The sequence below is a fragment of the Phacochoerus africanus genome, chromosome 11 (genome assembly GCF_016906955.1).
Source record: "Phacochoerus africanus isolate WHEZ1 chromosome 11, ROS_Pafr_v1, whole genome shotgun sequence".
NCBI lineage: Eukaryota > Metazoa > Chordata > Mammalia > Artiodactyla > Suidae > Phacochoerus > Phacochoerus africanus.
In genome coordinates, this window is record NC_062554.1 from 66,732,384 (window position 1) to 66,753,137 (window position 20,754).

Below are 20,754 nucleotides of genomic sequence, written 5' to 3' on the forward strand. Positions count from 1 at the left end.
TTGTGATGCTCCTCTTTCCCCCGCCCCGTCTGCCCTCCTGGCAGGAGTTAGCTGGCACGCGTGGTTCTGACACTCCTTCCCCCACCCCCGCCCCTACTTGTCAAATCTATGAGGTCAGCTCGACACGGTGCCCTTTCGGTCGCTTCCAGTTCAGAGGTGGTGCCCAGGCCTGGAAGTGCCATTCTGTAAGAGGAAAAAAAACCTTTTCCCTCAGGCAGCTTTTGCGTGTGTTCACCTGTATTTCCTTCTCGCAATCCTGGCCCCCAGTGTTCTTGAGGTTGCAGTTTCGTTGTGAGTCAGAGCTGCTGAGAGCAGTGGAAAGGAGAGAGGCCTCCGTTCGGTGGGAGGACATGATGCTGCCTTTTCCTCAAGAGCGAGGCCTGGGGAGGGGGGGCTGCGGGGGTGGGGGGGGGTGAGCACCTTCCGGAAGTGGATTTCTCACAATGACTGTCTCTGGGAGGAAAGAATATTACTGGAAAGCCCTCGAGATCGCTTGACATCTCCTTTAGAAGGGCCTTCATATCCTCAAGAAATTATTCGCAAGATGTCTGTCATTTTGATGTTGGCCAGGAGCCAGCTGTTGCCGAAGAGGGGGTTTCTTGCTGTGACTGGCTTGGAACCTGGGGCCTCACACTGCAGGTTTTCTTGCTAGAGGCAGCCTGGGTGCTGGATCCCCCTGGGAGAGCCCAGCGAGTTGGCTGGAGGACGGGGTGGGGGTGGGGGGGCTGCCTTGGGTGGCTGTTTGCCAGTGCTATGGGCTTTGAAGCATAAGGTCCCTCACCCCCTGGTTAGATCCCATGGGGGAAAAGGCAAGGAGGCAGGGAGGAACGGCCAGGGCTGGAAACAGGATCCTGACCATTGTGTAGAAATCACTTTGGAGAACCTCTCCCCTCATGTAGGCTCCGAAGCAGCAGCTCTCCGGCTTCAGCGAAGGAAGCTCCACGGACAAGTAGGTTGGACACCCATAGGCAGTGACGCATAGATGGTACCCAAGGACGTTCAGGCTGCCCCCAGGTTAGAAAGGCCTGTTTTCTGTAGACTCAAATGGCATCTCTTGGCTCTTTCTTATCCTTCTGAAGTAAAGAACCCCTTTCCTCAGGGTTCTGCTTCTGAGAAATCCTTCATGAAGTAGCCAGTACTTTCTAGAGAGCCGTATGGGGTCATCTTCAGAGGTGGGGGCGAAGCCATGCAAAAGAAGCAGGAACCCCTTGGGTGTGCAGACCCCAGAGTCTAGGCTCTGTGTGGGGCCGGATGGCGAGCTGGGACAGGTGTACAGAAGAGTAAGTCACCTGGGAGCTCTTGGTCAAGCAGGGCAGAAGGCAGGGGTTTCAATAGAGGAGTTTTCAGTGAGGGTCCCCTAGGAGGAGGAAGTGGACAGGGACCTCGCAGAGCGGGGTCCCGCAGAGAGGGAGTAGAGTGTTGTAATAAGAGGTGACCCAAGGTGACTTTGTCTATTTCAAATGTTCCCCAAGGCTGGTCATATATCCAATAGGAGAAAGAAACCGTCCTTTGTAAATCTTGTAGACTTCAGGTCCCAAGAACCTGAGCTGAGGTTGGTGCTATTTATTGTATGACCCAGCTGCATTGCAGGCTAGGAACAAATCCGCATTTTTATTTTATTTATTTGACCATGTTGGTGGCAAGCGGAAATTCCTGGGTCAGGGATCGACCGGCGCCACAGCAGTGACACCACCAGATCCTTAATCCACTGAACCACCCGGGAACTCCACATCTGCATTTTTAAAATGAATTTTTATGAAGATATGGTTCCAGGTTCCAAAAAATGACTTACGAACATCTGTGCCTAAGCCAAAAGCTACCCGCCCCGAAGTGCACAAACGCAGACCTGATCAAAGGAACTGCAAGGTTGGACTGTGTGTTGGGAAGGGGTGATGATGGGGGCTTAGGGCTGGGTACATGGAAGCGAAGGGATACATGGACATCTTTAGCAGGGTGTCATGGGCAATGTGGCCCGCTAGTCCTGCATTGGAATCCAGAACCCCATATTCACCTCCACCAAGGAAACCCTTTCGTAGCTGGAAGGTGGGAGAAATAGTAATACCCATCTCCTGGTCATGAGAAGAAAATGGGATAGAAGCTTGTCACAGCGCCTGGCACTTAATGAGCACTCAGTGACTCTTAGCAGGTAGGCCATCCGTGGCTTACTACATAACTATGCTGCACCTCCTACAGCCACAGCTACTAGAACAGCTATGACTGTTGATACTGCCACAATTTCGCCTTCCCACCTGGGCTTCTTGAAATGACTTTGAACATCCTAAGAGTGGTGCAAGTAGAGCTGGTGGGGGCTGCGGGGGACCAAGGAGGCTGGGCTCTTGGCAGAGGGACATGAGCCGGGATGCAGCACATGGGAGTTTCTGGCCACTGTGACCACAGCTAGGGCTTCTGTTTCATTTCAGATAAAATCAGAGTGCTTCAGAGTAAATTGGGAGGTGAGGAGGGGGAGCTGGGCTGCATGTCAGAGGCCACAAGGAGCCAGGGCTTGTTCCTGGATAGGCTGCCATGGTGGAAGAGTTGGGCTTGAGGCTATGGGGGCCACGGTAGCTGAGATCTAGGGCTGCAGAAATGGTGAGGGTGCCGAGTTCTTCACATCAACCCCACCTCTGGTCCCCTGCCCTTCCCGCCCTGCCTGAGCTGGAGGTTCAGCCATAGCTGGTAGTTACTGCCATTGCCACTCCGAGGGCACTCGGCTTAACTTTTTATGCGGATCGTTCCCTTCAATCCTAGGCCTCCAGAGAACAGAAAGCATTCTTTACCGCATTTTCGATCTCTCCAGACCATGGGCTCATCTTCCTAATGCACCAGTATCCTCACCAAACTCCCATTTGAAGGATCATCCATGAGAGCCCAGTGCCTTCCGAACAGAACCCAGCCATGCAAGCTTGGTATTCATACTTCCAAATGCCTTTGCAGCCTTCTCTCCCACAGATTTTCTACACAAGGTCTTTGGCCAAAACAAGCAGGCTTTCGCCTGTTGTCTCTCTCAATTCCTTGCTTCGACCCGTGGCTTTACTTGTCAGCAATGACCGTACCCCTTCCCCCCATTCCATTCAACAGAATCCTCCAGAGCCACCTCTTCTATGAGCCTTTCTTTACCAATCTGATCCTACTGAGCTAGCTTTCTCTTCCTCCCTTCCTTCCTTCCTTCCCTCCTTCCTTTCATCCTCCAGGGCTTACGATCATCCTTGGCCAAGCTTCGTGTGTACCACCACCTAGAGTTGTGAAGCATCTTTTCCTGTGTATGCATTTGTGTGTGTGTAGGTGTATATTTTGTTCTTGGGGCCTGGACCCTTGTTTCACATATGCCAGGGACAGGGAAGAGAGAATCTAGCTAGGTGGGAACATTTTGCTCCTCTTGGCTAGTGGATGGGCTTAAGATTCTCAAATGGTTGAGATCTGGGCCCAGGAGAAGGATATCTGTTTGAGTTTTAGCCTTTCTTCTCTGTGAATATGGAGATGACTTCTAACTTCATTGTGCCTCAGTTTCTGTCTCTTTGAAATGGGGAGACTCCTTCCTTGCAGAGAATCAAAGAGACTTGCCAATACGTTGAAATACTTTAAGGCCACAAAAAGGCTAAAGACATGGAAGAATTAGCCCCTTGGTGGTCTTATCATTGACTCAAGAAGGGAGGCCCTGGTGGCTTTTTCCAGATCCAGCACTAGGCCTTGAATCCAATCTCCCTAGCCAGGCCCCAAACCACTAAGCCTTACAGCCCTCTTCTGGGCTTTATCATTCCCAGTGCCCTGGGTGGTACAGTCTGTCTGGCCTCGCTTTCCTTTCTCCGACCACATTACAGCCATGGGTATCTGAGCTTTTCAGAGAGCTTCCTTCTAAAATCCCCCTCTGCCCAGGGCTCCCAAGGATGCTGAGGACCTTCCTTCTTGTGACACGGCTGGGGAAACACGCTGGTCTGCAGACCTCTTATTCATCTTCTCAATCAGGAGATGGTGAGCTTATGCAATCCAATGTGTTGTGAGTGTGAGAGTGTGCTTGTCAGTGTGTGTGGTATGTGACTCTCTGCAGCTCTTCTATGACTAACTGATGCCAGCTTCCTGCTGCCATGTAGCATGTGTCTCCTGTGTACCATGGATTTGGCCCAAGATGACCCAAGGCCAAGAGCACTTCGGCTCCTGCTGATGCCCATGGTCAACCACTACCTGGCCCACCTGGTTTTCCTTTATCATCACACTGTGATGCCTTACTATGTGCCAGGCACTTTTTAATACTATTGCACTTTAAGTTTTACAGCAACCTCAAGGATTTATTATCCTATTGTCATTCCCATTTTATTTATTTATTTTTTTTTGTCATTCCCATTTTGAAGAAGAGTAAAATGAGGAGTTCCCGTCATGGTGCAGTGGACACGAATCCAACTAGGAACCATGAGGTTGCGGGTTTGATCCCTGGTCTAGGCTCAGAGGGTTAAAGATCTGGTGTTGCCGTGAGCTGTGGGGTAGGTTGAAGATGTGGCTTGGATTTCGCCTTGCTGTGGCTGTATGGCTGTGTCATAGGCTGGTAGCTACAGCTCTGATTCGACCCTTAGCCTGGGAAGCTCCATATGCTGCGAGTGTTTGGCCCTAAAAAGCAAAAAAAAAAAAAAAAAAAAAAAAAAAGAAAAGAAAAGAAAAAGAAAAAAAGAGCAAAATGAGGCTCAGGTAACTCACCCTAGGTCATAGCATTCATAGTGATGGAGGCAGAAATGTGAATCCAGATTTGATCCCAAAATGTAAACCTTAAAAAAATAACTATACCACGTACTTCTTATAAGAGCAAGAATTTTCTCAAAGTGTCATACCTGCTCACTGAACTCCTCTTTTGGGAAACTACTAAACTATTCCTCTACAGTCCTTCTTAATCTCATTTGTTCCCACTCTACCCACCTTCTCAACCTATTGCTTCAGAAGACACTACCTGTGCCCTCACACCCTCTAAAGGCATCTTCTAGGAAGCCCCTCCCACATTCCAGTACATTTAGAAATGGAAATGGTCCAGTTCAATTCCAAAGGGCTGTTGTAGATTATTTCCCAGTCTAACCCTTACGTAGGAGACTTAAAATTTCTTACACTGGAAGAGTAGTCATGCAGTCCAGGTCCTGGCTTTCAGGATATGACCAAACAACCTGGCACCAATCCTTGTTTATTCTTTTCCTAAAGCCTTTGAGAAAAATGCCCTAGTGTTTAATACTCCTGTTGGTCAGAAGATTTTCTTCAATCCATGAAGCCTGTTGCTAGCTTCACGGAGCACTGGGAGGTCCTTCTTCCCAACCTTCTTCCATTGCCATTTACCCAGGGAAACGGAATGTACACAGACCATCTCTGTGTACCTAGAGCATCAAGGTTTACGAAGTGCGCTTACATGGTTCTCCCAGCTACCCGAGGAAGCAGGCAAGGCCAGGGTTCTTCTTGCAGTTTTACAAAGGAAGAAACTGTGGCTTAGAGGCATTAACTGACTTGCCTGAAATCAGATAGCCAGGATGTGCAGAGTGAGGACTTGGCTCTAAGTGCTCCCTATCTGATTTGGGGGTTTATTTTCCAGCTTATTTCCATATTGACCCTCTCTTTTTAAAAAAATTTATTTTATTGAGGTATAGTTGATTTACAATATTATGTTAATTTCTGCTGTACAGCAAAGGACTCAGTTATACATTCATACATATATATGTATATTCTTTTTCATATTCCTTTCACTGTGCTTTATCACAGGATAGTGAATATAGTTCCCTGTGCCATACAGTAGGACCTTGTTATTACCCATCATATAATATATATCTAGACATATTTTGTATCTGCTAGTTTCAAACTCCCAGTCCATCCCTACTCTGTCTCCTTTCCCCTTGGCAACCACCAATCTCTTCCCTGTGTCTGTGAGTCTGTTTCTGTTTTGTAGTTAAGTTCATCTGTGTCATGTTTTATTTTATTTTATTTTTTAAATGATTTTTATTTTTTCCATTATAGTTGGTTTACAGTGTTCTATTAATTTTCTATTATACAGCAAAGTGACCCAGTCACACACATATATCGTGTCATATTTTAGAGTCCACATAGAAGTAATATCATACTTCTATGATACCCTCATACCCTCTCTTTTTACAGGCAAGGATGCTGAAGTTCAGGGCCTTTAAAGGATCTGCCTGCGTGGAATTCGAAATTTGCTCTAATCAGTTCATTTCTTTACCCACATCACCATACTGAGATACGAAACAATGTAGCTTCAATAATTTTTAAAAAGTTAGAAATGTCATTATAGATATCTCTCCCAGGGCAACTCTGCCTTCTGTGACAGATTGCATTCTGCCTGTGGAATGTGTATCTCTCTCCACAAACCTGCTCTCACTTGAAAAAACATGTCCTTGCAACTGAAACCAATAGGATGTTATATGTCAATTACACCCAAAGAAAACACATCCCAGGGGTGTGGGCCTCCCCTCTAGCCACCCTCTCAATGGCCCGGTAGAAAGCCCAAGCCCCATAAAAGTCCATCACTGCTGCTCTTCAGCCTCTTCTCTGGCTGTGACCTGCCCAAGGTCATGTAACTGCAGCCCCCTCCATTGCAACGAGAGGAAAATACGTGCCACCTCCCAAATAGAAAAAGAGTAAGCAAAAAAAACCCCCAAACTCGGCAACCATAGAAGATAAACACATTGAGTCTAAACATGGTTCACTGGCAGAATTTTCCCCAGAGCCAACAGCCCGTGGCAGAGCGATATTTTCCACTCTGGCTACTGAGACCTGGTTGTGGCATACTTGCTTTCTTTCCTTTCGATGGAGACAGACTCTGACGCAGGTTTAGGGCTCTGGCAGGTGTCTGGGGGTTTACGTGCCTACCTCTGGCCTCTGACACCTCATTCCCTCGCCCCACCCCCACCCTCCCTGACACGACCAGACCAGCCAGGGCAGAAGCAGTTGGAGGGAGTTAGGGTTTTGCCATCTTCAGAATCCCCTTAGCATGTGCCTGTAGCCTAAAGGCAGAGCAGGCAGGACAGAAAAAGAGCCTGGATTCCATAGGGGTTGCTCTTAGAACACATTCCAGAAAGTGCAGGGGCACTTCAGGGATGACATTTGGTATCTTTCCTCATTTCTTCTCGCTAAGTCGTTCTCTCTTGTGTGGTGCTTGTGTGGGGGAGACATTTGTGGACAGGAGGGCTTTGCTGGGGCTGCTCAGATTTACCCACTCCTCTGCTGGTCCCCATCGAAAGATGAAGAGTGCCTGTCACAGCCAGCAATAGTCAGACTCCAAGTGGAGGGCCAGGCTGACCTCCTCCGCTTCCTCCTTGGGAAAAAGAAGACCGTTTCCAGGGGTGGTGATTGCGCTGTGATAGGGAGAACCAATCCATGAACCATCGGTTCATTCTTTGGGCAAGGCTGGGCACATTCCCGGCAGCACTGCTGCCGCTCTATCGGGGGGCGGGGGGGTCCCCCCAGGTTTTGACTTTAGTTCTCTGCCTGCTGTGCTGAGCGCCAGCTCTTCCTCTGCCCACGCCCAGCCCTCCAGGGCCCCCTCTTCAGCTCCCTGGCTTCCCAACCTCAGTGTGATTTCCTTCACCAACTGCTTCACCCTTAGTGCGTGTTCCCTTTCCCCCCTCCTACAGACACCCTCTTTTCTTAAAGGTAATTAGCCAACCGAACACTAAAAAAAAAAAAAAAAATAGGTTATAACTGCAAATTTCTCACCCTCGCATGAAAGCGCGTATAGTTTTCACCAAAAACATCACACATAGGGTATCTAAGTAAACTGGTGTGTGTGTGTACGTGCGTGCGTGGGGGCAGGGTTGGGGGGAGACCCTGGACCTTCCCAGGCTGGATGGATTTATCATCACATTGGCCCTTTCCAGGACGAACGATGAACAGTGCCAGTCACGGACAGATGTCCACTGCGTGGAATTGCCCCATCCTGGTAAGTGCTGTGGCTTTTAAGGGCTGAGATTTTTCTAAGTTTCCGAGGGAGCCTGGGAAGAGCAAAAAGTCCACCCTGGAAATAATATATGAGCAAACCACCCACCCGCCCATTTCCTGAGTGAATGTGGCTGGGTATTCCTGAGCTTGGGGGTAGGTCTGAATTCCTTAGACCATCTTCTCCTTCCCCAAAGCCAGCCTGGGCATGGTCTCAGCCCCCTTCCTGCTCCTGTCACACCGGAAGGCTGTATGTATTTCATCGGGTCCGCTCCTGGTGATGCTCCCAGGGCTGGTCTAGGAAAAACTGGACAGTGATGAACAATGGCTGCCCTGGCTGCCCCTTTGGGGTTCAGGACATTCGCCTTAGTGCCCTTGTCCCACTTGCTGTCTGTGTCGGGATGGTTTGCCCTCTAATAACAGTGGGATGAAGGGCTCCCAGGATCCGTCATGGAGCAGAGGGGAAGGGTTTGGGCTGTGAGCACGTTTGGGGGTTCCTCAAGCAAGCCACAGATAGCCAGCCACCTGGGAGGTCCTGGGTTTGGCTTGTGACAGGGCCTCCGGCACATGACTGCGAGTTTCCGACATTTCAAATCTTTCTTTTTCAGGTGGAGTTTTGTCGTCTGAGGCGTTTGGGGGTGGGGGTGGGGGTGACTGCTTTAAAAAAATTGAGAGGCAGCACGTGAGCCGAGTCCCAGGAAGGGAAAGCCATGAATCAGGAGTCATGTAGCAAGACAGGGTTTTCCTTCGGGCCGGCTTTGGTCAGCACAGGTCCGCAGTTTCCTTAGGGATTCCCCGACGACACGACCCAGCGGCCACGCTCTAGCAGAACGCCTCTGATTCCCCCATCTGACCTGACTCACCCCAGCCCCCAGATTGCTCAGCGATCAAGGTGCTGTTTGGAGAGTCCACCAGAGCCCCAGCAGGCATACCCCTCCTCCACCCTCCACCAGGCTGGTGTGTCCACTCAATTCCCGGAAGGAAAGGCTGGACCTTCCTAGCCTTCTTCATCTCATGCTTGGAACCTCAAAAGAGGGAAAACACAAAGGCTGGAAAAATAGTAGAATAATTATCACTGCTTTCTGAATCTCTGACATTGTTCGATTAGTCATAGCCGCAGTTGGGGTGGCAGTGATGATAACACCTCGCTGACCTCCTTAACAGTTAGTTGGTGATGATTAATTAGCTCGTCCAATCTCTGGGCAGGGGAGGAGGGTGCCTGGTGACAAGATGGAGATGCTGAGCACCAGGTGAAGGAGAGCCGGTTGGGGCCAACACCAGGTGTGGGTGAGGGCCCTAGGGGCCAAGGCTAATTCTAGTGCACCTGAGTCATGAAGGTAAAGTCCCTGGTCAGGGATCACCACTCAGTGGGTCATGTCTCCTCTTGATTTTAGGTGGTAGATGGACAATATTCTCCAGCATCCTGGCTACCATGGCCAGGGCCATCTTATTCCATCACTTACTCTTACCCTCAAGCTTCTCCCTGGTTTGGCCACTGGCGGAGGCGTCTTTTTTTTGTTTGTTTGTTTTTTTGTTTTTTAGGGTTGCACCCTCGGCATATGGAGGTTCCCAGGCTAGGGATCAAGTCGGAGCTACAGCTGTCAGCCTATGCCACAGGCACAGCAACGCAGGATCCAAGCCGCATCTGCGACCTACACCACAGCTCATGGCAGCACCAGATTCTCAACCTACTGAGCGTGGCCAGGGATCAAATCCTCAACCTCATGGTTCCTAGTCAGATTCTTTCCCGCTGTGCCATGATGGGTACTCCTGGCAGAGACTTCTCTCATTGACCACCAGCTCAAGTCTTATTCATAGAGACACCTCAGTTTCCCGCTCTGCAAAAGGCAAATAAAAATACTACCACTTTTCTTGGGAAGATAAAATGAAATAACAGGTGGAAAGCACCTGGCACAGTGAGGGCAACAGAGTAGGCATTCAACAAGTGGTGGTTTATTTCATTTCAGCCTCTCTCTCTGTCCCGTCATATACGCCAGGGTTCTGTCCCCTGCTCCCTAAACCACTCTTCCTGCCTCTGGACGTTCACTGACGGCCACGCTGCTGTGCCCTAAGTGGTTCTCCTCCGTGAAGCCTCTTCCCACTGTTTCTGTTCTCATTGACCTGCCCTTCTCTGAGCCTCTTTTGTTTCCATTTGGCCCTTGATTGTTGTGTGCCCTCTTGGGTCCTCTCTACCTGGGGCATGAATGTAAATCTATCTTCCCATGTAGGCTGTCGTTTCTCCAGTTTAGGACCTGGACTCATCGCCTCTTTTGATTTTTCTACCCAACAGGTCACTAAGTGAACAGTAGGTTCTTTAGAAGAGATCTAGGGGGTGGCAGTGGGTGTGTGGCAATGGAAAGTTACCCAAAATGATGAGGAAACCAGCTGGGGCACTTCTGTTTGGGGATTTCCCTCCACCACATTTCATGACCTGTCCCAAGTCCCCTGGGCTTTATCGAACGGTAGTCCTGCCACACTCCCTACTTTCTATACCTGTTTGTGCCCATGGCACCTGTTTGAATTGGCAAAGGCGATGTGGGCTGGAGAAAGTTGGGAATCTCAGGGCAAAGGTCAGTGAGTACATCCTTCAGGGTAGGATGAGGGGCCCCCAAACTTTGTGCTCTGCTGATCACTCAAGGGCCACCCCAATCCCACGCCCACCTCTCTGTAGCTATTGAAGACATCCTGACCGCCCTGCTCAGGACTAGGCCTCTCTCTCTGGGGGGACGCTCTTCTCTCCCTGCACACAGCTCAGGCCTAGGGGCCCGTCTAGGTCCAGACCCTGGGGCTCACTGAAGAATTTGTGAGAAATACAGTAACACCCGGCTGCCAGGGCTGGTACTGTTCACCTGGTAGAGGTCTGTAGAGAGTGGTCTATCGTTAGAGGGGATGGATGAGTCATCTTAAAGCCATAGTCTTTCTAGACTTAGCACCCCACCCCCATGCCTGGACATGTTTTATTTTATTTTATTTTTTGCTTTTTAGGGCCACACCCATGGCATATGCAGGTTCCCAGGCAAGGGTCGAATCGGAGCTACAGCTGCTGGCCTACGCCACAGCCACAGCAACACAGGATCTGAGCTGTGTCTTCAATCTACACCACAGCTCATGGCAACGCTGGATCCTTAACCCACTGAGCGAGGTCAGGGATCGAACCTGTGACTGGACACATTCTAGTTTCTTTGCATCCAGCTGGGTTCGTTGTGTCTTCTGCTCTGGGGCTCCTTTCTAGGGACCAGTCCTGGATGATGCTTGGCAGGAGTGAGATTGCTCAGCCCTAGCTGATATATTTAAGATTAGGTGCCTTGAGATGCCTGTCCCCTCCTATTTAGCACCTGCTTTCTACTCTACCCAAGCCATCTCACCCATGGACCCGTCCCTATAGTTAGGAATTGTAAAGTGCAGAACGCAGGAGCTGAAAAGGGCTGTAGCCGGGCAGTTCACCTTCTTCCTCATTCCGTGAGTGGGGAGACAGACCCAGGGCTGAGAGTAACTTGCTGGGAGCCCACATGGCCTCCACGCATGGAGAACTGAGTGCATGCCTATCCCGGGGAGTCAGAGCCCACCTATTCCCTAGAGCCCACTCTCAGTCTATCAATTGTGTCTGAATCAATACCTCCTTTCTCCTTATTCCTTCTGCTACCAGTCTTAAAACTCACCTTCTCCAAGAAGCCGTCTCTGATTAATTCAGCTCACTCTCCATCCTTTCTTAGGTGGGTGCCTTGAGCTATGCTAATTTTCATTTAGTATTATTTTCTCTCCATGAGCTCCTGTAGGATTTGTCATGCCCATTAGTCTGGCAGCTCCTGGGGCATAAGAGTCCATTGGCTTGCTTCCTCCATCACTCTAGGGGCCCTGGAAAGGCATCATCTTCTTTCTGTGGCTCTTTCCCCTTTGTTCGGCTCAAGGATACAAACCCAGGGAGGCTCACCATCCGGGAGGTGGGTAGCATTGCCTGAGAAGCCAGGTCACAAAGACTCTGTGCTAGGAGTGAGGCTGGGATAAGACTTCGAGGAAGAAGAACCTTCCCTGACTCCTACACAGGGGTCAGCCTCTAAGGGTGAGGGCTCGCCTCCCCCACCCCTGCAGCACAGAGGCTTTGTTGCTGGACAGGATGTGAACATCCTTGATTTCTACTTAATGGTCAAGTTAAGTAACGTGTCTGGGGTCACGCTGTGACACATTCATTGCCAAACCTGGTCATTTTGCCAAGTCAGTCCTCCTTTGTACTTTCTTGCTCAACCCACATAGAGTTCTAAAATGCTCAGGCAGGAGGGGACTCCACAGTGGGGGCTGGGTAGAGTAAGGATGGCCTTCTATGTCCCAAGCAGAACACATGGAAGTCAGAGGCACCAAAGTAGTCCACTTTTACCTGGGGTCGGCCATGTCAGCATCCCACACTTCAAAAAGTTCTGCTGCCATTTTTTTTTAACTAATTAATTTTTTATTTAATTAATTAATTTTTTTATGAACATATCAGAATTTATTTCACCATTTCTTGGAGTTCCCATCGTGGCACAGTGGTTAACGAATCTGACTAGGAACCAGGAGGTTGCGGGTTCGATCCCTGGCCTCGCTCAGTGGGTTAAGGATCCGGCGTTGCCGTGAGCTGTGGTGTAGGTCGCAGATGCGGCTCGGATCCCACGTTGCTGTGGCTTATCCTTCACTGCCTTCTCCTGAGATTGAAGCCTACACATCTTTGTCAAGTGCCTGGCTCAGAGCAGGTGGCTGCTAAATGCTTTTTCCCATCTCTCTGTAGGCCGGTGGCTACAGCTCTGATTAGACCCCTAGCCTGGGAGCCTCCATAGGCCACAGGAGTGGCCCAAGAAATGGCAAAAAGACAAAAAAAAAACAAAAAAACAAAACAGAATTTATTTCACCATTTCTTGCTGTTGGACATTTACATTATACCCGTTTTGGGGTTTTTTTAATTATTAAAAAAAATTTTATTGTTATTTTTTAAATTACCCAATGAATGCATCACATCTGTAGTTGTATAATGATCATGACAATCCAATTTCACAGGATTTCCATCCCACAACCCAAGCACATTCTCCCAGCCCCCAAACTGTCTCCTCCGGAGACCCTAAGTTTTTCAAAGTAAGTTCTGCTGTTCGTGCCAATGACTATATTTCTGCTACTGTAATTTGATCCCGAGTCCCTCGCTTTGTTTTTCCTGCTGATATAGGAATGGGCAGATGTCTACGCTCACCGACCTGAAAAATATTCCTTGAAAAAGTGCCCTCCAAATTGAAGCACCTCGGTTCCCTGATTTTTTGTTCTTGCTCAAGGCTCAGCCAAGCTTCCCGCTGCCCCTTCCAGGCCCACTGCTGTCGCTCACAAACACTGCCCAAGGATGATAGCCACTGGCCATTTCAGGCCATGTCCCCGCAGGGAGCAGGACTCTGGGAAATGACCCGGCCCAGGAAAGGGTGTGGTGTTTTGTCGGAAGTGCAACTTTCTGAAACATTAGCTCTCACTCTTTCTCTAAGTGACTTTGAGATGAAGCAATTTCTGGAGAGGTTTAAGATAAGCAGCTTGGATGTCAGAAAGGCCAATCTCTGATTTTAGAGACGAAAGTACTGAATCACAGAGCCAGCTGGTGACAGAGCTAGGGATCAGGGCCATGGACCTCCTGACCGCTCAGGGAACTTGGAACCTGCTCTGTTTGCTGGTGGTGAGTTGGAGCTGAAGGAGGAAGCAGGCACCCCTGCTGTAGGTTGTGGGGACAGGTGACTTCCCCTGGGCCTCCTTGACAGGGTCCCACACGGAGTCAAAGTGTCCATGGGGACAGTCCTCACCTGCTTCCCAATCCAGAGACTCAGAGCCATAAGGCTTTGGTTCTGCTTCTAGATATACTTTTGCTTTTTCTGAAGCATTGGCCCTGGCCCTTAACAGCCCTGGGCCTTACCCCGGGTCAGCTGTAAAATCAAGAGAATCGCGCATCGCTCCAAGCCTGCAATGCTTTGGGTTCTTCGGGGACAAGGGTGAGGGAAGAGGCTTCTCCAACAGAAGGGCACGATCCTCATGAAGGTGGGGGGCCCAGAGCATTCAAGTTCAACAGCCGTTGGCCTGCGATGCTGACTAGTTATGACGCATGGGAGTCAACCTTACAAGCATTTACTGAGTTGGACATTTTTCTTGAATAATTTGCACAATAACGCTAAGAGGTGGGGTCCATTTTTATTTCAGTTTTACAGAGAGCAGAAACTGGAAGTTAGAGAGAAAGCTGAAATAACTTGGCCCAAAGTCACTCAGCTAAGAAGTGGCTGTGTCCAAGCTCACATTCTGGGCTATGCTGCGTCTCTAGACTGAGGCTTGAAGCTGTATTTGCAAAGATGGGGGTTGAGTTGCCCTTGCCCCCTGGAGACCTTCCCGCCCCCCCCCCCCATAGAAAGGGATTGTGTGTTTTGGGGTTGCCAAAGGGGGATGCTCTGTCAGAGGTAGAAGTAAAGAGATCAGGATAAAAAAGCCTGACAACCACTGTTAGAGGAGTGGCAAGAATGGGAGAGAAACGGCTCATTTCTCTCCTGCTCAAGCTGCCCTATTGGTGTTCTTCACCTGGCCAGGTGTTTCTCTCTAGCCAGCAGGGGACTTGTCCAAGGCCCACCATAAACCAGGCATCACCTTCATAAAGGATGTGCTCCATCGGTGGACCCACAATCTTTTGGGGACTTCAGTTGCTATGGAGATGACGAGGACAGAAGAAAGGAAAGTGAAGCTTAAGCTTGAGCTCCCATTCCCCCCAAACTAAAGTGCCAAGGACTCTCACTTGCACCAGCCCTTTCCAAAGCCCAGGACTCAGTGCTTTTTTGTTTTTTGTCTTTTGCCTTTTTAGGGCCACACTAGCAGCATGTGGAGGTTCTCAGGCTAGGGGTCCAATCAGAGCTACAGCCACCAGCCTATGCCACAGCCACAGCAACGCCAGATCCGAGCCGTGTCTGTGACCTACACCACAACTCATGGCAATGATGGATCCTTAACCCACTGAGTGAGGCCAGGGATCAACCCCGTGACCTCATTCTTCCTAGTCAGATTCATTTCTGCTGCACCATGACGGGAACTCCCGGACTCAGTTTTATATTAGTAATTACTATATTTTATAGTAATAAAAAATATTTTTTATTTATATTTTTTCCTTAGAAAGAGGGCTCCCTTCAATCGCGTATGTCCCAGGGCCCCATCAAACCTAGCCATCCCCTCCCCCACCCAATCAGCCAAATGTCAGAGTCCCACAATACCGCATCCCTCCAAGAAACACCACAGACCCCTCTTTTCCTTGTGGGGCCTCCCACATAGCATGAGCCTTGATTGAAGGTGTGATTCACCTCTGAGTAGCTGGGCTAAGTTTTTGTAAAGAGGTTGCTGTGTGCACACTTTTGTAGACCTCAAAGCCACCAGAGGATGGGAGCTGAGTGTATTTTCTTTGTAATATGACTCTCTATGATTTTTCTCCATAGATAGATGCTTGCATGTGCTCATAGGATTCCAAGAAGATGTGCAGTGGGAGCATTTACAAACGAGTCTGTCTGTCTTCACCACCAACATGTGTGGCTGTAGGTAAGTGTGCATGTATGCAAATGCTTCTAAACTCCCATAAAATGAGTTGCTGCTTCTTTTTTTTTGTCTTTTTGCCATTTCTTGGGCCGCTCCCGCAGCATATGGAGGTTCCCATATGCTATAGCCGCTGGCCTACACCACAGCCACAGCAACGCGGGATCCGAGTCGTGTCTGCAGCCTTCACCACAGCTCACAGCAACGCCGGATCCTTAACCCACTGAGCGAGGCCAGGGATCGAACCTGAAACCTCCTGGTTCCTAGTCGGATTCATTAACCACTGAGCCACGATGGGAACTCCTCGGTGAGTTGCTTCTGTTCTAGGGACCTTGGATGGAGAGCCATTGCCTGGGACTAGGGATACCCAGTTTACTCTCGGTATAGACAGACACCTATATCACCAGGAGGGCCTTTGCCGGGCCGGGCCAGTCCCTTGCTGCTGGACTGCTGGCCAGGTTTAGAGGAGAGGGAGGGCCCCTGGAGGGGAGATGCTGAAGGGAACCGAGGGAATGGACATGAATGTCAGTGAGCTCTACCCTCATACCCCTTCTCCAGTAACCCCCAGCCTGGCCATGGCCCATTTCTTTACATGGCTTTCACCCAAGGTTGCTGGCCACGGTGCTACAGTTCAGCTAGCAGAAGCAAAAAAAAAAAAAAAAAAAAGGAGGGGGGGTATTTATTGTAAGGAGCCTGGGATGTCTCAGAATATCCATGCTGCAGGTTCTTGAGGGCTGCAACCAGGAGCCGAAATCCTCAGAAAGTCAGAATCTGACCCTCAATTGCTTGAGGCCACACGGCTGCTCATTCCTGCTTTTCTTGGTGCTCTTGCATTCTGTTCTCTCCCCAGGCCAGCTTTCTCTGCCCCTCTGAGAAATCTGCAAAAGGCCACAGCTGCATGGCTCCAGAAGCTATTTGTCTTTAAATCAAGGGACCAGCAAATACGGATTAGTGATCTGACGTCTCCAATCCCAGCTCCTGGGAGACAAGAAGAGAGGTCAAGAGGGCATCCTCCAATCAGCTACATCCAGGGGACCGGGGACATGGGACTGCCAGGGTCACACTGGGAAAACATCATACATGCTGTCTCAAGTCAAATGGTTTGTCCTCCATGAGGACCCCTGACCAGTTCTATGGAAGAAGTCTCCTCTCTTCTGTGTTCCCATAGCATATTCTCTGCCCTCTTCTATCACACTTATCGCTCTCTCCCTTGTATTAGTTTTGTTTCTCCCCCAGCCCATGTATCTATAAGCTTCTTGTTTCTCTTCCTATATCTCACAGCTTGGGCCAAATAATTGGGTGTGCACTCAATACATATTTGAAGTCACAATCTTTCCCCAATAAATACATTTTCAAGAAACTCAAACAACTTGGCCAAGTCTTTTATTTCACCACGCTGTCTTGAGTTGATTCCATTCCATTCCATCCCATCAAGTAACAACCAATTTGTATTGCCTGCCTCCTGGAGACCAGGTACCATCTTGGCTGTGCAGTCTGCAACACCACCCAAGGCAAAGAAAGTCCTTACCCCACTGAGCTTCCAACCGAGAGGTGGAGCCTGTCAACAGTGTTTACTACGAACCAGACTTCATGCTGGGTGCTAAGGCTAGAGATGTGTAAGTCCCCAGCACTACTCAGAAGACCCCACTTCCTTTTGGTCACAGACGAATCACCAGACACAACAGGACAGTGCTATTCAAGGGATGTAAGACTTCAAAGAGAGAGTGATTTACCACCTGGGGGAGAAAGGGGTAGTCGGGGGAACTTTCACTGAGAACCATGACACATGACTGAACTTGAAGAGTGAGTAGGAGTTTGCCAGGGAGAGCGTGAGTTGGGCATGCAGTGTGTGTGTGTTTGGGGGGTTGGGGCAGGGGAAAGGAGGTGAGAGTGACAGTGACCCAATCTTTCCAGATAGGTGGAAGCAAAGGAGATTCTAAGCATTATGATAGGGCTATTGGCTCTGGAATATGGTGAGACATTCAGTGTGCATGGAGCACAAGGAACAAGAGGAAGAGAATGGTGAAGTTGGCGAGAGAACTTGCCTGGCCTGGGGTGCCAAGCCAAGGAGGTGATAGGTGAGCATCCACAGCCAGCTGCCCTGGCATCTGGAAGGCAATGATGTTGACTGAATCAAGCATGGGACCATGCAGAGCCTGGAGACCAGCAACAACAGGCTAGGAACATGTTCTAGGAGGCCCTAGGATGAAGCATTGTACTCACCCTGGGTTGTTGACCTCTGGCTCATAGAGACAGATGGCTGGATGATGAGATGAAACTTTCACTCCCAAATTGCAATCTTCCTGAGAAAGTACCAAGTCTTCCTATTTTTATTCTCTCGTGAGCAGAGTGGGATTTTCTAAATTTTGCAATTTCAAGAAATCAAAAGAAAAGCTGTTCGTTTGTAGTTAAAAAAATGCCAGCAGAAGGGGGCCTCCATCCTCATATGTCCCTTGAGTTACCATCCTATAGCTCATGACCCCTTAACCAATGGATTTCTAGAGACTGCTCTTGTCCTGGGATGATGTTTCTCATGGGACCAAACATCTATTCTCTACTGTCCCAATACGCCTGGGCGAGGGTGGCGTGGGGCCAACTTCTTGACCTTTCTCTGGTCAATGCCAACATGTTCGCACCCTGGTCCCCTCTACTTTTCTAGCTCTGCCTTCATTCTCCCCCTCTCCCTCCACTCCAGGTTAGCCTCCAGCCATGCTGATCTCAGATGTTCAGGTCTCCAGAACAGCTGCAGACAACCTTTGCCCTCTTCTCTGCCTATCAAACATCACTCATCCTTCAGGTCAGACCCAAAAGTCCTTGTCTTTGTGAAGCCTTCCCCAACCCATCTGACCCAAGAGCTCCCTCTTCTGTACTCTCCCAGCATTTAGACTTCTGTTACTATCTTACCTCATAGGGTTATGGTTCTTTGTTCTTACGTTAAATCAACTGAATTTGTTGCACTCAGGGACTAGACCTCAGTCATTCTCTGTATCCCTAGACACTAGCAATGGTACCTGCCATATGAAAGGCTCTCAAATACTCTGTTTGTTAACGATGGGTGGTTTAGCTCGGTATGTTGCCTGTTGGGGCTGGGGAGTATAAAGATGACTCTGGGAAGAATTCCAACAAGCAGAAAATGAAGAAAGGGCACTGCAGGTGGAAGAAGCAGGGTGAGTAAATTCACCAAGGAGGAGACCATGGATAAACATGGTGGAGCCTGGAGGGAAGAGGAGGAGAGAAGGTCAGAGCATGGTACAAAGTGTGAGAAAAACTTGGGGAGGGGGATGTTATTCCCAGAGGAGGAGACCGAGGCACAGAAAGGTTGCTCAGCTTATGGGTTGGTGATGGTGATGGGATGAGCCCAATTCTATTAGACCCTAAGCCTATGACTTCTCAGAGTCTTAGCCAACGGTGAGTAAATCAGGTTGGCTAGAGCCCCGACTAACTGAAGAGGAGCAGAGGGAAGTATGGAAAGGTGAATATTACTGATGTACTATTGATAATATCTGGCGTTTTTTGCCTGCCTCACATGGGTTGAAACCTGTCTATGCCCGGCACTTATGTCACGTCATTAAAATTAAGCAGCCCTATTAGATGATCACCGCCTTTTTAGAGATAAGGGAACTAAATCTCAGAGAGGTTCAGTAACTCGTCCAAGGTTACACAGCCAGTAAGTGACCCATGACTAAATTCAGATATTTTGATTCCACAACCCGAGCTCATTGGGAAAGAACTTAATGAGTGAGTCATCGCTTTATACTTCAATTCTGGATGACATAATGACATAATAGGGGTATGGTGTTTTTTTGTTTTTGCTTTTGTTTTTGTTTTGTTTTTGTTTTTGTTTTTGACATAGGCAAGTCCAAGCCTGGGCATCTCTTCCAAGGGTGTCCTTTCCTCCCTGTGCTGTTCTGCCCACTTGTCCGGTCCCCTTTACCCAAATGGATAGCGCTAAACCCTCATGCAAGGGTAACTGCTAGCCTTCAAAAAAGACCAAACGTCTGGCAGATTAGAAATTTTCTTGAGGAAGAGAATGGGTAGGAAGGTAACAGATATGTCAAAAAATAGGGGGCCGTGCCTAGATCTCAAGAAGAGATGGATCAATGGTTCTGGGAGGGTGGGGGATATTGTTGCCATTTTCATGTACTTTTCCTCTTTAGGGATTTAGTCCTGAATGGGTGAAGTTCAAAGTCAGCCTCGCTCAGAATTATCTGAGCCCGCTTGTTCAAAAGGCAGATTTCCTGGCCCAACCCACATATTCAGAAGGGGTGTGTGTGTGTGTGTGTGTGTGTGTGTGAAGCCCAAGAATCTGCCTTTTTAATCAAGCACCCCAGGGATTCTAAATTGAGAACATAGTCTTCACGGTTATACCCATGGGCTTTAGCTATGAGGGCCAAAGGAACTTGGGGTGCCAGGAACTTGGGGCTTGGGGTGGGATGCCTTGCAGTTCCCTTCTCCAATCAGAGGCACTGACCTGGAGGTTGTGTGTAGGAGTCCCCGTCTTTCAGAATTAGTGATGTGGTTAATGTAGCAACGTGACTGCGGATGGAGGCAGGCAGGTCGGATGTGAGAGTCTCCCTCCATGAGCTTGTGTGCGTCATCTCAGTCCCAGCTTATATCTTTACTCTCAAAAACAAGTCATTTTTTGTTCCTGTCAGCATCTTGGCTGGCCCACAGCAGAGGGCAAGTTGAGATGGAGAGGCCCAGATACAGGCTTCAGGTGATGCTTCAGGCCATGGGAGCAGGAAAGTATTCATCCATCAGCTCTAGGTGGCTCGAAAATCCAATTTCAGAAAACACTGCCATGGGACCTAAGAGCTATCTGCTTGCATGAATTTTAGGGACTGTAGTATTTTAGGCTTTTTTCTTTTTCTTTTTCTTTTTTTAAACCAGGGAGAATAGAGTCCAGAGCTCTCTAAGGAATAAATTTCAAACTGGATACATTTCCAAACAACCAAAGAAGCTTTAAAAAATAGAGAGGTCCATTTGCACCAACATGGATGGAACTAGAGGTTCTCACGTTAAGTGAAGTAAATCAGAAAAAGAAAGACAAATATCATATGATAACACTTTTATGTGGAATCTCAAATATGGCACAAAGGAACCCATCTACAGAACAGAAACAGACTCACAGACTTGTGATTGTCAAGGGGAAGGGAGGAGGGAGTGAGATAGACGGGCAGTTTGGAGTTTGCAGATGTAAAGTATTACATTTAGAATGGATAAGCAATAAGGTCCTGCTGGATAGCACAGGGAACTGTATCCTGTCTCCTGGGATAGATCATGATGAAA

General features: G+C 48.9%; 1 long non-coding RNA gene across 2 annotated transcripts in view; it reads left to right on the forward strand.

Moving 5' to 3' along the window:
* Positions 1-16,820, forward strand: part of LOC125111433 (uncharacterized) — a 31,175-nt gene extending 14,355 nt beyond the window's left edge. The window contains exons 2-5 of one of the 2 annotated variants that reach the window (XR_007130862.1): positions 3,874-3,969; positions 7,854-7,915; positions 15,372-15,471; positions 16,316-16,820. This is a non-coding gene — a long non-coding RNA (uncharacterized LOC125111433). The remainder of the gene's footprint in view (positions 1-3,873; positions 3,970-7,853; positions 7,916-15,371; positions 15,472-16,315) is intronic. The other variant, XR_007130861.1, reaches the window with a different exon arrangement.
* Positions 16,821-20,754: the final 3,934 nt, after the last annotated feature.